Genomic DNA, 17,411 nt, shown 5'->3' with positions numbered 1-17,411 from the left:
TTTTAAAATATGTTTCCATCAATTTGAGAGAGAGAGAGAGAGAGAGAGAGAAACATCAATGAGAGGGAAACAAAGACCAGCAATCAGGACTTGATGTCAACATCATTTTGGGAAAACAAAAAAGATGCTATATGTACTCTAAAGAGCTCTAATAAAAAGCCCTGTTCTTGGAACATGAGGCCCCTACCTGCCCTGTGATCTCCTTCACTGAATGCGGGCTTCAGTCCCAGGCCTCCTAAACCAAGGGGTTTCAGTGGTGTTTGTTTTCCAACATTCCCATCAGGCCACAGAAAAAAATTCTAACAAGTCCATTTTTATGCCAAATTTTTTTTTTTTTCTCACGAGAGTCAGACATTTCTATGAGAAGATACAGCAGGCTGACCTTATATTTCTGTCTTCTACTTTGGGTTGTTTTATATCCACTTAGAAATGAATAACTTTGAAGAATTAGTATAGCATTCTTAAATATTTTTTAAAAAACGTAACTGCAAATAATAAGTTTAGTGTTTTAACATAGGATATAATTTAGTCAGCTTTCTGCTTATTTTAAACAAAGAGTTTGAATTTTAAATATTAACAACGTATCACTGTTAACCCTGACATTGTGATACAAGGTCCTGTAGTACATTTAATTTACATTCCTGGACAATAACTAGACGGCTATGAAGGACCATTTTTATAAAGCGGCTGATTCCCATCCTTCCAAAGACGTAGCTTTCTAAGGCAAAGAGTTTTCTATGACAGCGATGATTGATATGATTAGGTGTTTTCTTATACCAGGTCATGAAATTAATTTTCATCGTAATTAGTGCCCACAGCAATGATCATATTAATAATCCATTTAGCTAATTGGATTTTGCTAAGTTAGTTGTGTTACATTTTGGGCACTGCTAATACGCCAAGGTCAGTATGTCTCCTATCAACACACAATAGCCAACGTAACATTATAGTGAATAGCATAGCTTATATTTGCAAGTCCTGGATTACCTACATACTCAGATTTCTTTTATTGTCCTTAAGGGTCTTAGAGGCGACTGGCTCACTTTCAAGTCTTGTTTTCCCCATGAGCGAAGGGTTCATTAGGCCCCAACAGCCTGGCATAGGCTAACCAAATTCAAGAACACTAACTTGCCGAAGAGCGGGTCGATATACCTATTTACCTTCGGAATTACAACCACCTAGACAACCTTCCTCTGGCTTCCCACCGGTGTATTCCTTTCTCCTTTGAGGAAACCTAGTTAGGAGGCCTAGTTAAGGGCATGACAGGGTTTTGAAGAGCATGATGTCGGAAAGGACGTGATGGAGGTGAGTTAAGACAATTTCTTAAAGCCATAATTCTTCGAAGGGTATAAACAGCTTAGGTCCTGTTTTCCATTTTAGAGGGAAATACATATATATGTATGTATGTGTGTGTGTATATATACATATATATATGTGTGTGTGTGTGTATATCTATATCCTAGAAGATAACGATCTCTGTTCCCCTTGAAGCTTTTGTGGGAATCAAAGCACCTGCCCTTTCATTTAGCCTCATGGCTTTGTGCCCCCAGGTCCACGTTATGAAAGCTCACTCTCAAAGGAAAGAGTTAAATCTTTTCCCTCTCCCCAGGCCACCCTGCCCATCTCTTAATCGGTCCAGTCAGTTGCCCTCAAACCCCAGCGTTTTCCCCGCCTCACTGCCGGCACACGTCTCTGGGAGTGGGAAGAGATGGGAGCGGAGGGGCTGGTTCAGAGGACAGAGAGGAAGGACCGCGGAGCGACAACTGCAAGTGCACGCCGGGGGGTGTGCTCTCCCTGCGACTCACACACTGTCCCGTGGGGTGCTGCTGTTGGGAACACGATTAATAAAACAGGGAACAGCTCCTGGACGCTCTAAACAAAACCAAATGCAACCTCTCTCAATGTACATAATTATTATATTCCTTGAAAATTTAGTCTGTCTGGAAAACATAAAACAATTGTATGTCAGAAAGGGTTAGGTCCTGAGTTCATAATTTGAAGAGGGTTTTTTCAGGAGGGTTTTTAAAATTAGTTTGCAGCAACCAGATCGTGTGAAGGATTATCACGAACCCTACTATGCCCGAGCACACTTCCAATCACTGTCAACAGATTCCCCGATTATTGTCGCGACAGTAACATCTTCTAGGTTCCCAGCACGCTCTTTAGAACGCTGTAGGACACCTACCCACGGGGAAACCTGTGACCTAGAGCTTCACCCTGTCAGGAACACAATCACTCTATTATCCCTGGAAACTGGGCTTAGTTCACAGCCTCTCTCGACAGACGTGCGGTCACCGTGCCAGAGGAGCCTACGGTTCACCCGGGAGACAAACACAGGCAGTGATGGACCGGTTCCCCCCCGAGGGCGTGGGCCGTATTAGCAAGAGCAGGGCGGGGAACGCAGGCTTTCCGCAGGTGACGTCATTTTCAGAAAGACTGAGCCAAAGCGGTGGGAAAGGACCCGACTCGTGCATTTTCAGATCTACTGAGGGAGACAATGCTAAAGGAACTAAGCAAATTTAAACTAATGATGCGAACGGTCCTGGAAAAATGTGTATTCGACACACATTTAGACTTCATTTTTAAAATGCTGTGTTTTTCCACAAAAGAACAAATCATTGACTCACATTTTTCCTGTTTCCTCATAACTTTGTCTTTCATTTCTTTCTTCTGTCCTTTTGCCTGACTTGTAGTCCCATCTCTGAGTTTGTTCTACTTTCTGGTCCTAAAAAAATAAACAAATAAATGTTGTTATGAATATATTATTTAAGTTTAAGGAAAAAATACTCGCGTACGATTTGTCAATCGTGTGCTCGGGCATAGTAGGGTTCAGTTAGAATTGTGCTTCTCACAATTTGCCCGTGTGCTTGCGCATAGTAGGGTTCAGTTAGAATTGTGCTTCCCACTTTCGGATCATTAACAAGCTTGTCTAATTTAGAATCACCATCAAAACAGATGAGCAGATTTTCAACCGTTTTGCTCAGGTTATTAATAAATACAGAACTCAAGGAACAGCTTCATAGCTCAGGGTTTGTTCTTCTGTAACTCAGCCGTCCAAAGGTAAATCATTGTTAATTCTCCTGAGTTCACCCTCAGTTCAGTTGTTTACAGTTACAAGGTGAAAAATTGAAAACTAAGGTTTCTTAGGTTAATAATGTCAACGTAATTATGACTCAATGGTGCGCTTTCCATTCACATTCACGCTGCTGGGCTCGTCTCGATAGACAGCTGTCTTAAAAGTAAAAAAAAAAAAAAATTGAAATTTAAAAAGACCTGAACTGTATTTATTGTTTATCTAGTATCAGAGATACTACTCAATATTTAACACTGATTATCTTGCTTAGTCTCTATAAAAACAACCCTACGAGCAAGGTCCCTCTATTACACCCTTAAGTACGATTTGAAACGAGGACTCGAACAAAGAACGTATTTGATTTCTGAATTCAATTTACTTCAGGATATACTTCTCCAGATACCACTGAAAAAAATTCAGGTTCTTCCAATCTCTTCCTTTTTTATGTTCCAAAGATTTGCTACATTGGAAAAGAAAAGAGAAACCAGCCAAAAAGGCAAGAATCAAAGCTGTGTAAGTACCCAACGCGTTCCAAGTATTTTAATTTGCCGTTTGTTCATTCATTCATTCATTCATTCGTTCGTTCATTCATTCGTTCATTCATTTCCCATCCCCTCGCTTTCCTGGGACATGTATCCAATGGCTCTGCTACGTCTAACTTGTGCTTAACTCCAGTTCTTTATTACTGAACACCAGCCTTCCCACGGCGTCCGGTGCCCAGTGAAACGCTGCCCAGCGCGTTGTCAGGACTCGCCGTCAGGGACAGGAGAGCAGGGCAGGGTCAGCGCAGGACGCAGGACGGAGCAGAGCAGGACTCGGTGCACTGAAGGGTCCACAGGACCTCAGGAGGCCGGTGTCCAACCCTCACTATGAGCGGCTGGAGCCCATCAAGACGCCAAGTGTGGAGTTTCTTGACTCGCTAAGCAAACTGTCCCTGTTTGTTACCCAGCGGGAACCCCCGGGAAGATGTCAGCTACCACCAGGCCCACCTGCGGTTCGGGGACCCCGAGACCCCACTCTGGCCGAACAGCTACCAGGTGAGGCTGATGTATTAAAGGCTGGGAGATGGTTGCTTTTAGAAAATCTTTGGCTCCCAGTTAAAAGACAAGTTTCATTAAAAATATATATATATATATATTGCTGTGAATAATACATTTGTTTTTCTCTCCTTGAGAAAGCTTTCTAAAAGTGTTTTAAATCCACTCTTTTCCCCTCCTTGGTGAACACACAAATGAGTCTCTAAAGGGATAGAGCACAATACAATTTGCCCACGGAGGAAACTGGAAATTAAGAGAATGAGCAGGACTTTCCTAATCACATTCTCCTTCCAATTAATTGTCTGCCGTACCGCTGGTGGGAATATTATAGAGCCGTGTACGTCTAGGGGCAGGGAGGGGCCGAGGGTCTGTGTTCCTGTAAAATAAAGGCCGGCGGGAGCGTGGGTGTCTGTGTGCTGTCAATTCTCAGGCACAGTAGATTATAAACACAAATGAACTACCCCCAAGCCACACGCCACAGTAATAAGAGGAAAACAGTGGCATTAAACTCATTAGATAAATAGGAAAAAGCAGGAAGCATCTCCCTCCTCCGTGGAGATGGGCTAGAGAGAACATAAAAGGACATCTGGTATTCGCAAGTTGTGTACAATGCGTCTGCTTGTTTATGTCCCAACATCATTTCACATTCTTGTATCAGAAGATGTGAATCATTCCAAGAATTTAATAATGCTACTTTCGGTGACATATAGATGTTCACATAAATATTTAATCGTTGTATAGACTTGTTTTAAACCACAGCTCCCTGTATTTGATTTGAGATTAGGCGATACGTTGCAGGATCTGATAGCCCTTGACTGTATGATCTGTTTTATGAGCTCTGAAAATTTGCTTACTCCATAAAAGAATCCGAATTGAATGTAATGCACCTCCATTTTTAAAGCTGGGACAACTTCCTAAATCCGATACTGCTGCACTTGGAATTTCCAACGTACTTCTAGAATCTTTCTAAATGAACGTATGTTGGACATAAAGCCTGGTAAAGGGCCTAGACACAAGGGTGAACAGCGAATTATATGATCAGTGTATTTTTTTGGTTTCTGTGACTACTTTGTACACAACCACATTCACACATATTTTAGACACAAAGAACACATTTTGGTATCTGCCATGTGGAGAAAGTATTCATTGTTTTTTATTTGCTTTCTCATTTAGCGAGCGATTGCTATCCATGGCTCAATGATTCACTTTGTCATGAGTTCAACACTGAACTCAAAGGGGTATATTGAACTGTACTTCTAACGACTTGCTCTAAAAGGGGTCCCACCTGAGACGGAGGCACCAACTAACCTTCCAGCGACAATCATTTTGCAGCATATGTAGGCATCCAATCAGCACATTATACACCTTAAACTGACACACACGGAATGTCAATATGTCAATAAAGTTGGGTGGAAATGCAAAAAATATATAAAATAATGTTTGTTTACTTAACTTTGTTAAATTTCTAAAATTATTTTTGTCTACATAATATTTTCCTTACTCGTCAATAATGTAATTTTAACTTTGAAGACTGGGCGGTAGCTGTGTTATATGAGAATAGTGTTAACCATTTAAAATATCACCCCTGTCAAAGACACCACTTTTAACGTGGGCAACATTCAAAAGTACTATAATCAGATCAACTTATTGTTTCTCTCCTCTTCAACACTTTTCCCACACGTGGAGAAGAAAGTGAGAGTCTGGGGAACTCCGACCTGCTCCAGATGATGACCCCAAACTGGGAACCATGGAACAGTAAAGAGGCAGTCGGAGAGGCCACATTTTGGGGAAAAAACACAAATAGTTCTGGAAGTTTTTTAAAAAGTCTCTACTTAGCATTTCTAAACTTTTAATTGGAAAATCTGTGCTAAATATTGATGATAAAATGTTTGCAGAAGTTTATTAAACTACTCCATTATGCAGTATTTATTTGTATGCATCTATAAAATATTAAAATGTGTGATTATTTTATCGGCTGATATGCATATTCTATCACATGTCTGCGGAAACCTGGGGGATCGAGATGCAACTTTCCTGAACGAAAGCTACCGGGACATGGAGGACGGCAAAGTCTCCTCTCGCTCACCTCTTCAGCACGTCTCCAAACCTCCTGCAGGTGCACGTGCCTTGCATTCACCAGAAACGCTCTGAACAAAGATGTGCTGATTTGGGACAGTCTCTAGGCGACGAGCGGGCCAGTTACAGGTAAGGTTCTCCGTGCACTGTCCCACTTAACACGACATCATGTACATCGGCACCTGGAGCTCAGCTTCCCAGGGCCCTGTCTGATAAAACCACATTTGCCTGCTGGTTATTTACCATCAGAAAACACGCATTTTCCTTAAAAGCCACCGCATTTCCTCGTCGGTGCTGACTCGCACACTGGACGCGACACAGTTGCCATCACAGAGGTGACTCTTCAGGGACTAGGATTCCCACCCCTTTTATAAAGGCGTTAACGCTAACTGGAGAGAGCCTTTTTATTAATAGTGGCATTTTACTCTCGGGTTTTTTAAACTACCTTTCATTACGGCTCCCTCTGCCCTCCTGAGGCCACAGTCCCGTCTCGTCCCGTCCTGCGGGTGGGAGGAAGCTCCCCCAAAGGGCCCGGGCCTTTCCGCAGGGCGCGGGGATGGACCCGCAGGTCCATCGGGGGACAGGGCTGTGCTTCTGGAAGGAAGGAGCGCTTCAAGCGTTAGGACCCTGTCCTAGCTGACTCCCTGCGAAGCAAAAGACCTGCGCGGGCGAGATTCACGCCAAGATTGAGGATGACAAATGTCTGCGAGTCACATTGGAAATGCATGGAGTCAGCTGCGCCGCAAGCCGCCCGGCAGATTTAAGTCCTAACCGAAACGCATATGAGTTATTGCCATTTAATGGACTATTTAATGGACCTGTGAAAAAATTATTTGGCAAAACAACAGGTTTTCAGTAAAAAGAATCCATCTTCCTGAGGATCAAGCCTTAGGGAGTATTTCCTCGCCCAGAGGATTGAGCGGCATATTTTAACTTCAGAGAAGGAAAAAAGCCGTATTTATAAGGTGTAAATAAAAGATATGCAAGCCGGTGTCAAAGATAACATTTAGCAGTGTGACGGGGTGGCGTCCGAACCCGCAGTCATCAGTCATCGAGATGAATAGGGTCTCTGAAGAAAACCAGAATTTCACCTGCGGACGATTTTGGAAATAGCAGTAGCATCCTGAAGCGAGGGTGATCAGTATTAACTTGTGGCGATTTCTTACTCCGGGCGTCTTTATATTTATCTTGCTTCCTTTAAACCTGTTACCCCTATTTCAGGATGTACCCTAGAGCTGAAGTTGCCGCCTGCACCCCTGGTGACCAACTAGCTCAAACGATGGAAAGAGGAAATGTTTTGGGGCACAGGGCCAGACATAGCAAATCCGTGACGCTACATGAGAAGGCAAGTCTATGTGCACGTCGTGAACACAGGTCTATATACAGGTGGTGAACCCAAGTCTATATACAGGTGGGGAACCCAAGTCTATATACAGGTGGTGAACCCAAGTCTATATACAGGTGGTGAACGCAAGTCTATATACAGGTGGTGAACCCAAGTCTATATACAGGTGGGGAACGCAAGTCTATATACAGGTGGGGAACGCAAGTCTATATACAGGTGGGGAACGCAAGTCTATATACAGGTGGGGAACGCGGCCTGAATAACCCCGACACTGCCTCTGGACACGCAGGAGGTCCACATCCTCACAATCACAAGCGTGCAGCGCAATCACGATGGAAACAGATTCCTCGAATCCTTCACACCTCGTGTCTGCGCAGGGACACAGACACTTCAGGTCAGCCTTAAAAACTCAGCTCCCTTCTATCCACTATAAGAGGTAAGCTGGCATGTGCCTGTCACAGATTCCAGTTTATTTCATTACGCATTTGCTAAGGACAGAGAGAAGTTAGGGGACTACGGGGGGGCAGATAAAGGCTAAAGGTAGCCAAAAAAAATCAGAACGATTGCTTTTTAAAAATGTGGAAGACTCTGTGGGTTTTGTTTAACTCTACTATTCATGCCCCCATTACAATGACTAATCAGGAGTTGACTACATTGCAATTAAAACTGAAGTTGGAGAGCACATCAAACAATTCACAATTTATATTATAATATAGCTCATCAGCCCGCTAAGTCTATATTAGCAGGGCATTCAAAACCATGCATTTCGCATTTCAAAGGAAGCACCCCACATCTGGAGTGATTTGGGATAAATTATTTAGCGCCCTCTCTGTCTTTCGACTATTTTTGGTATAAGTTCCATTTTGCATAATATTGCATAATATTGCAATCACCCTTTGAGTAGAAAATGTTAATGCAGTGGAGGGGTTAATCTGCATCTCTTGACAATTCTAAAGAAAATAACACAATCAAGAAAAGAACAGAGAAACCAGAATTCGAGGTAATTAGCCTGAAGAATAAAAGAATGTTGATACGTTGCATTGTGAGGTTATTTAAAAATTATAGGTTTTAGCTAACATTTAAATCTGAAATGTTCACATTTTAAAAGTGGAGTTTCAGTGAACTTGTCTCATAAATTTATATTTAGTTGTAAAATACATCTCCCATAATATTATAATAATAGTAGGCCAACATAACAGAATTTCAATCTAATTGTTCTTTGATACCACAGAATACTCTCTGGTTCTGCTGAATCGAGGAGTGACATCAATCTGCACGGGCCTCTGAGAGGTAGGACTGGAAGGAGCTTGAGAGCACGTGTATTTGTCCCAATTTTATAAAATGGTATGTGAGGCGAGTTCTGGAAACCATATGCTCAGCGCTAAATTCCAGCGTCATTCGAGGACCTCAAGTAGCCTCTTTGCAGGCACTTGGGGGGAAGCCACCGTCAGGAGGTATTGTTAAGAATGATTAGCTGGAGGCAAATAAAGAAAAACTAATTCTTTTCGTTTTCAGATACGGTGCTAGAACCGGCAGGTGAATCTGGTAGCTGCATAAAGAGAGATGATTGAACTGAACGTGAGAAGCAGTGTATTTTTACCTAGCAAGTTATCAAAAGCACTTCTTATAAAGATAGGGAAAGAGATGGGAACCCAGTTACAGTTGTATTCATGAGGCGAGTATTTACCAACCCGCATTCTGTGCCGGGGACCGTTCCCGTTCCTTTCATCTCAGTCAATCCAAGGACATTGGGTGTCGCCCCGTGTTCCCATTCTACAGGTGGGAACCGGGGTCCCGAGCTGCGAAAGGACCTGCTCCTGGTGAGCGAGCCAGCAGATGACGGGGATCCGTTCAAGGCCCAGGAGGCCGGACGCCAGGCCGCTCGGCTCAGCCCCAGGCCCTCTGCGGGGACCGGGCGGGGAAGGCCACGTGGATGCCGAGGGGCTAGTCCCGAGTGGGGAAAGGGTCCCACCCCTTTACTTCCGAAACCACAGCGAAAATGAACACGCGAACCTAACACGGAGAGCGAGCCGGTCGAGGGTGTGAAGCATGCGTGTCCCCCTGGATCTACCCAGCAAGGAAATGGGCTTCCTCGGGAGGCGCTGAGCCTCCTGCCCTGCGGGCGCTCACAAGGCCACTGCTGGCCACTGCTGGCCACTGCTGGCCACCAGACATGACAGCTCTGCGCTCACGGAGATGCTCGTTTATTTTTCTATGAAAGAAAAATCGAATCTTCGATGGAGGACCTAACTTTTTAAAAAATTAGTGATGCTAACGAATGAGGTCCATTTCCATTTTTCCTCCTAGGGCCAATAACACTCATAAGATTTAACTGCGAAGATATGTCCACGTCGAAAGTAGGAATGGCCACGTTTACTACTGATTACTGGATTTGCAGGATTCTAAGCAAGGAACAGCAACAATCCCCCCCCCCCCGCTGTATCTTTTAGCCGTAAAAAATGCAGCAGTCACTTATTCTACGGAGGATATTGGTTTTGAGCCCTGTCATTTATCACTGAATCTCTGTATATAACACAATCTTTCTTTAGGTCCACTATGAAATATTGATAGGTGAGTGAATGATGTAACTCAGAAGACAAAAAGGAGAATATAAATCACTACAGAATATCACAGGAGTTTCTCCAAATCATTCCACTCTCACTTAGCCTAATTTCTGCTTCAAAGACCGGCGTGTAAATCTTTTGGCACTTGAGCAACGCGTCTCTATGAATATAGTGCCATTTGATCAGCTGGAACTATTTTATTTCTTAACGTCACTAGAGGATTCTAGTGTGGGTGAGATTTTCTCTCTTGCTATACACTCACAGGCTATTTTATCTGTCTCCCAAAAGCACCACTGCATAAGGTATGTTTCCCTTAGGTTGGATTCCTAAATATATTCACTTTACAAGACTTTGTTATTTCCATCTACCAAAGGCTGATTATCAAGAAGTAGTGTCATTATTTATGTTTCAAAAGGATAACTTCAGTTTTTAATAACAGACTAGCTCTCAAGCGTGTCCTATCAAGAGCATGCGCGCTGCGCAGCTCTCTGCAGGTATCGATGCCGCAAGAGCAACAAGCCAGACGCATTATCGTGAAGAATTGCTGAAAGTGCTGGAAATGATATTGTTCTCACCCATCAAAGTGCAGCCTTATAACTGGTCATTACGTTTATCTAATGTTTAACGCAATTAATTAGGCAAACCTACATATAAGGTCATTTGCTAATATTTTTACTCTACCTTTTATTCCAGCAGCGCCTTACTTTTTTTTTTTTAATCTCATAAAAATACCAAGCTTAGCTATGTGTTTCCTGACAACAGTAAGCTGCAGCTACAGGGAATATACTCGTGAACATAAGGAAGGTTATTTGTTCCTTTTTACTTATTTTTTTAATGCCTATTTGATTAATTTTTCTTAAATCTATTCCCATCGAGTCACTACTGTTCAGGTCAACAAAAGACCTCTACGATATTTCCTTTCTTGGAAACTTAGACATCTCTTAGAATTTATTAAAGCATGTCTTAGACTAAGTGTATCACAGTAATTCTGGATTCTGGCCCCAAAAAATGCAGGTTTTAGGGTTCACCCCCACGTCTGTTTAATCCATGTCTAGGGATGGGGGGGTACCACAACCTGAAGTTTGAACAAGGACACCAGGTAATCTTTCCATGTTCCAAAATTCGGAGACTGTAGGTCAACTGCTTTTAAATACTCATTCCAGTGTTGCATACTCACACTCTGTGATACTGAAATTCTGGTTAATTTTGCATCTCTTTAGCTTTTACTTTGTGCAAAAAGCATATTTTCCAAAAATATCTATCTTCTTTTACCTTGGAGATGTGTAAGCTTTAGGTACAATGCTCACTTTTCACTCTGGCTTCTCCCATGAAAATACTGTGCCAGCTGACTCTAAAAATCACTCTATAATTACAGAAAACATACGGGCCTCTGACACTGGGTCTTCCTAGAGTATATATAAACCACGGGCTTTTGCTAGTCAGCTCCAAGTGTCCTTATACCTCTCTTCCAACCTCCTTGGCCTATCCATTTAGGGTTAATTTTTGTTGTGTGATAAAGATTTTGGCCGGCCATTGTCCCTGGTTCTCTAAATCCTTGGAATTTCCCAAGTTATATATATATCATCACACAGCACTTATGCTAATCACATGTGATTAGAGAGTTTGGGACTTTAAACCAGCCCAGTTTCCGATGAGTCAATCAAACATGGAACATAACAGAACTCCAGTAAAAACTCTGGACACTACAGCTCATTGGGCCACTTAGTTGGTGAGCAGTGAGGAACCATGAGGGTGATGAGCCCTGATTCCAGAGAGACGCGTGGAAGCTCTGCATTCGACACCCTGTCCCACCTGACCTCGCACGTCTCTTCCTTTGGCTGGTCCTGATTTGTATTGTTTATAGTAAAACTATAACCATAACCGTAGTACTCTCCCAAGTTCTGGGAATGTGTCTAGTGAATTATCAGACCAGAAGGAGCCATGGAAATGCCAGAAGGTAGAGCCAGTTGCTTAGAGTACAGGTGGCCGAAGGACCCCAAATGCAGCTTCGGCATCACAAGTGAGGTCAGTCTTATTAGGGACTGTGCCTTTATCGTGTGAGGTCTGCACTGATTCCCATGGCTTCTGTCGAAATCGTATTGTCTCACGCTAGTCAGTGTCGGGATGATGCGCTTCTGGTGATGGCCCATCTCTCAAAGGCAACACAGCACCGTAGCCACACGCGCCCCCGGCGCCCAGGCCTCGCTCCTGCCCTCACACAGGTAACGGACCCTGGCCAGCGCTTACCCGCCCAGAGGAGTCTGCAGAGTGTGAGGTGCGGGCCGAGAATCACGGCCAAGTCAAAACAACTGAAACCTGAAGTAGAGAGAAACGATTTGGCCGTGTGCAAACCAGGGGCGTTATCGCGCAGGCTGGGATTAGATAGGAAACAGGTGCAGAAGAAAAGGCAGTGAAAAGCCTGCCCCTCCCCTCTCGTCCGTGACGTCACACCAAGACGCCCGAGGATGAAGGGAGGGACAGAGGCTCTTTGGACGTGGGATTTGTATACGAATAAGTCCAATGTTACCCCAGTAGGCATTTCCCTGAAGAAAAATGATGGTACAAGCAGATGGGGGACAGAAAATATTCAAGTCATTTTCACTTGAATAGATTTATGCACAATTCCAATGAAAAGAAATACTGCAAAATCCTATAATCCTGCTAACAATTTGAGCTTATTTAATTGCAGATGCTGTGGTCTGGTCTCCCTAAGTTCAAGGCTGCCAGGCGATGCATGATAGTATCAACCACAGAATTTCCATTCTTGAAAATATAGTTAATGCTCTGGCATTGGGATCATTTTACTAGACTGAGATTTTTTTTTTACATGGCATCAGTAACTCATTCTAATGCTGGGCTGCGGTTTGTATTGCAGAGTGTGTTGTATATACGGCTTGAATTTCCTAAGAATGCATGATTTTTAAATAATCAATATTTTATTATTTTATTATTGCATCCCAGTATTCCTGGCAAAAGAACACACACAAGTGTCACAGTCTTCTGTTCACTTTATGATAGATAGCCCAGTGTTTCCAGGGCTTTATATTGGCTTTAACCTAAAGTTATTCAGCTCAATGGTGCAATTTGTCATTTCTGTGTGTAACTTCCAAATGATTTTGATGTGGTTTGTGCACGTCAAAAATGCAAGACATGTCCCTGAAGACGGTGAGAACACATTTTTGAATTACGAGGTGAATTTTTATTCCTGAAATATTGACTTTCCTGCTCAAGAAATAATACTGAAGGCCCTATGGGAGCGATATATACGGTGAATGTCCAAGTAGGTAGGTAGGGCCGCTGAATCGGAGCTGGTGGCCTCGCCCACCGAGAGGCAACTGCGAGAACCGCGGGGCCCTCTGGCTTCAGCACAACGCTCGTCACTCAGCGTCGCGTAACACAAAGCGTCGGGCAAACCGCTTTGATTACACATAGTCATCTAGGAGGCCGCTCGGACCAGGAAAAAGGGCTGAGAGGGAAATGCGGGTTTTAATGTGGGAAAGATCAAACTCTAATTGATGCCTTGAATGCAGAATGAACAGAGAGAAAACGAGCAGCTAAACTATTGCTGGTTATCACAGTTCACCAACTAAAGCACCGGCAACACTAGCAGGGACTAAATTTGTGATTTTAATTAATGTTCAACAAACCAGAACTATACTGCCTTATAGAACATGATAAATGACAAGGGTAATAAACACGTTTTTTATCATTTAACATTATTATTATTATAAAGCAGGTTCTTAAATGCTTAAAACGCGTTTCTCAGAGCCTCCTATTCAACTCACGATTTGCAAAGTTCGGATTAGCAAACTCAGTTCTAGTTCTTTCTTTAAATCTGCTGCTCAGGTACTAATTCTGGAGCATCACGTATTGCGGGGCCTCCATCTTTCCTTCGGTAAACTATGAAAAGCAGTGCAGAAGTTCTTGCAATACTAAATAAGTGGAAATGCTAAATAAAGTCTGATATATAACTTTAAGGGCCGAGAGGATGGCTATCCCAGTGTAGGCCTTCTCCTGGGCATACCATCTTCTAAAGCGGGAGTAGAATTCAAAGCCAAGTTTGAGCCCTGAGAACTACAACCACCTCCAGCCAGACGCACTCTCTAGGTCACCCCATCTTCACTAGTCCAGGAACGGTCGCCTGCTTCTCAATCACCTGTTTACGCTGTTGTGCGCACTGATCTGAACCAATTTTGCATAAACCTACCCAGCGCCTCTCCATTGAGACAACCACCTCAAGTGGGGTGACAAAGCCATGAAATCCTGCTTGGGGCCTCTCCCTTCAGAAGCACCACCAAGTACAATGACCTTCCTTACTGCCATTGTTCGTAAATTTGACTTTTCTTGCTCAACAGGTGATGCTGGTAATTCTTTGGTGAGTCAACACTTGACACCTGACAAATGATAAAATTCAGAATCTATCAAAATGGGAGAGTGTCAGGAAATTAGCCCTAATATGACAAAAACTATACATAGTATATATTTGTATTAGTTGATGGACACACATATGTCATCTTAATTTAAAATGAATATATATATATATACAATATATATATATGCATGCATGAGAGTATTAAAATGTATTCACTTTTGTGCAGTCTTTATCAACCTTCAAAAGCACAATTGAGATACATAAGATTTGCTACCTGTTTCTGAGACTGGTCAGAGAAAGAGGCTGGAAAAGTGAGACATTTTCTATCAGAAGCTGGACAAAAGGCGACTTACGCTACTTACTAACAGGAATATCGACAAAGATACTGCCTAAGGTAACTTGGAGTTTAGAAAACGAGTCTTTAAAATACTGTAGGTTTAGTCATAAACTCTCTAGGTAGCATCTTGAAAATATGAACCAAAACCTGAAGTCTCAGAAGTATCTTAGAAATTTCTATCAAGATGATCCTTGACGGCATACTAATTTAATCGGTTTGCAAGAAGTTAGCTTCCAGAAAGAACCCTCAATTGTTCTGAGACCAAAGCTACTCTGTCTTTAGAACTACTTGGAAAGTTTCAACATACGCCCAGAAAAATTCAGACACTGAACAGGGCGGCGGCTCCACTTGCACCACTTCTACTCAGTTTCACTTTCTGGTCCTCATGCGAAAGGACCTGAGGTGCTGGCAGAGTATTCATGCACTGAAGAAATCACTTTCCCTTTGTTAAGATCCTAATTTCTATTAATTTCCTGTCCTATAAAATCCTAAGATACATATTTAAGAATTACACTTTCGACAATGCTTTTTTAAACTTAAAAAAAAGAAGTCTCCGTGGATCGTAAGAAGTGTTATTTGGTAGGAATGAAAGACAGTAAAATGTTGGAACAGAATTGATTTTATTTAGGCTTGACCCGCATTTTCCGGTAAGTAAAGACAGCGAATCTTAAATCACTAGCACATTATTACTGGGGCTGAGCAAATTAACTCGGCCAATTGACCCTTCGGAAAATAAATCCCTTATTGAGGTCTATGAATGTTCCATTAATTTTCTTTCATTACCTTTCCTTTCATTCTCATACACCCTTGAACTTACATGTTCAGAGTGATTCTCAAAAAATAGCAAGAAAAAAAAAAACCTTGAAAAGTTTTCTTTGTAGCTTCTGAAAGTTCCTAAGTCTTTTTCCAAGGTGTTTTTTCCTTTGATATGGGTTCCATTGATCAATGCTCTTTAGTGATGTCCTGAAGAGTGGTCCCTTCCTATCTTTAAGTATTACCGTGATCTCCCATAGAATAATTTTTGACAATAAAGCTTTGTTAAAACACTGATCATTTCTCCTTGAGGGAAGAGAGGGAGGGCGGGAGGGCTGGTGTGGAGGTTATTTAAATGCCCAGAGGCAGAGTGAAGAAAGGGATGAAGACCGTAAAAGGGTGGGCTGGAAAGCAGATTAATGTAAAAGGTAATCTTCCAGGCCACAGGCTATGCCAACTGCAATGGAATAAGCCCAGAGCGGTTTCCGTTTTGTTTGCAAATAAACAGAGAAGGGTAAGGAAAACCGTATTTGCCCCCCTGGGTGGGACGCCTCCCACAGCCGCCTGGTGCCCCTGCCAACGGGTATCATCATGGCTCAGAGGGAGTGAGTCACACTTAAAAATACCCTTAAATTTGCCAAACCTCAGGTCAGGATCTATTTAAACAAAGAGAGAGAGCTGCTCATTTAAAATCCACTTCCCTTTACTAATCGGCATACCCCGGGCGCAGGAATATATAAGCACCAGATACTGGACGGACCTCCGTGGGGGCGACTCAGAGCCTGCAGAGTGACGCGGTGTGACGCAGAAAGGGCGAGGGACTCGATGAACCAGGAATAAAGTGAATCAGCATCTAGGCTCCCTGGCTCTCTCTTCCCCTATCTGTACAGAGCAGGAATATTAAGACTTGATTGTTTGGCATTTTTGAGGTCAAATAAGCCAAGGTGATGTATTTAGTGTCCTTGAAAGAGACTAAAATACTATGTACACATGAAAATTCATTTTGCATAATGTTCAGTGCATTCCTTTATGAAAATGAGATTTTTGTCACACGTATCAAAAAACAGAAGCAAACCCATAACTGGCAATGTGTCGGGGGCCGAGAACATGTACGGTTTTTATAAGGGAAAAATCCTGAATTCTCAGTCACCTAAAAAATTGGACACTTTCCTTAGCGCATTTAAAGCTTTATTTATCTGCACCATGTTCAGCAGGAAAACATTGGTCATTCCCCTCTAAAGATCTCATTTATTACTTGTCAAACGGGACAGCGTTCGATACACAATCGTTTTCTCGGTGGGGCAGTTTCTTGGCCGAGGGAAGCGCGTCAGGCAGAGCTGGACAGTTAAAGAATTAAAATGTCCTAAACAGCACAGCAGCGAAAAAGCTGATGTGTGCTTCCCAGAGAATGTAAGCAGTCCGAGAACCGACGGGCATTATTATTTTAAAAATATTTACTTGGCTCAGAGTGGAGAGGACAGTGGGGGGGGGGGGGGGCGGTGGAAGAACACTGCCCGGGAAGGAAAAAATTGAAAAATTCTCCCCTGAAGTTAAAGGCAATTTAAGAAGCGGGGAGCGCAGGAAACGGGGTGCCCTGGACTCGCCGCCTGTGTGCTAAGTTGGCTGGAAGGGGCAGGGTGCTAGCAGCCTGAGATGCACAACCAGGCCTTAAAAACCTGCTGTGTCAGCGAGCGGCTTGGCAAACCGAGAGAATTCCACCTTTTCTAAATTTCCAAGCAGCAAAACGTTATTAAGAGACCTAAGAAATGGAGAGATACGTTAGGATCTTTTTTTCCTACAATCTGCAAAATCCGGACTGAACAAGATTTTTTATTTTTTTTTTTACCAGCTAAG

At 42.8% G+C, this 17,411-nt stretch overlaps 1 protein-coding gene across 1 annotated transcript in view; it reads right to left on the bottom strand.

The window, feature by feature from the left end:
- The window catches only part of BRINP3 (BMP/retinoic acid inducible neural specific 3), a 341,361-nt gene that overhangs the window by 257,173 nt on the left and 66,777 nt on the right, over positions 1 to 17,411 (bottom strand). Inside the window, exon 3 of the mRNA XM_081123748.1 lies at positions 2,628 to 2,725. The gene's annotated coding sequence lies outside the window, so the exon portion shown is untranslated. The remainder of the gene's footprint in view (positions 1 to 2,627; positions 2,726 to 17,411) is intronic.

Source organism: Miniopterus schreibersii (genome assembly GCF_964146895.1).
Source record: "Miniopterus schreibersii genome assembly, chromosome: 21".
In the NCBI taxonomy this organism is placed as follows: Eukaryota; Metazoa; Chordata; class Mammalia; order Chiroptera; family Miniopteridae; genus Miniopterus; species Miniopterus schreibersii.
This window is presented reverse-complemented; position numbering and strand designations above follow the sequence as displayed.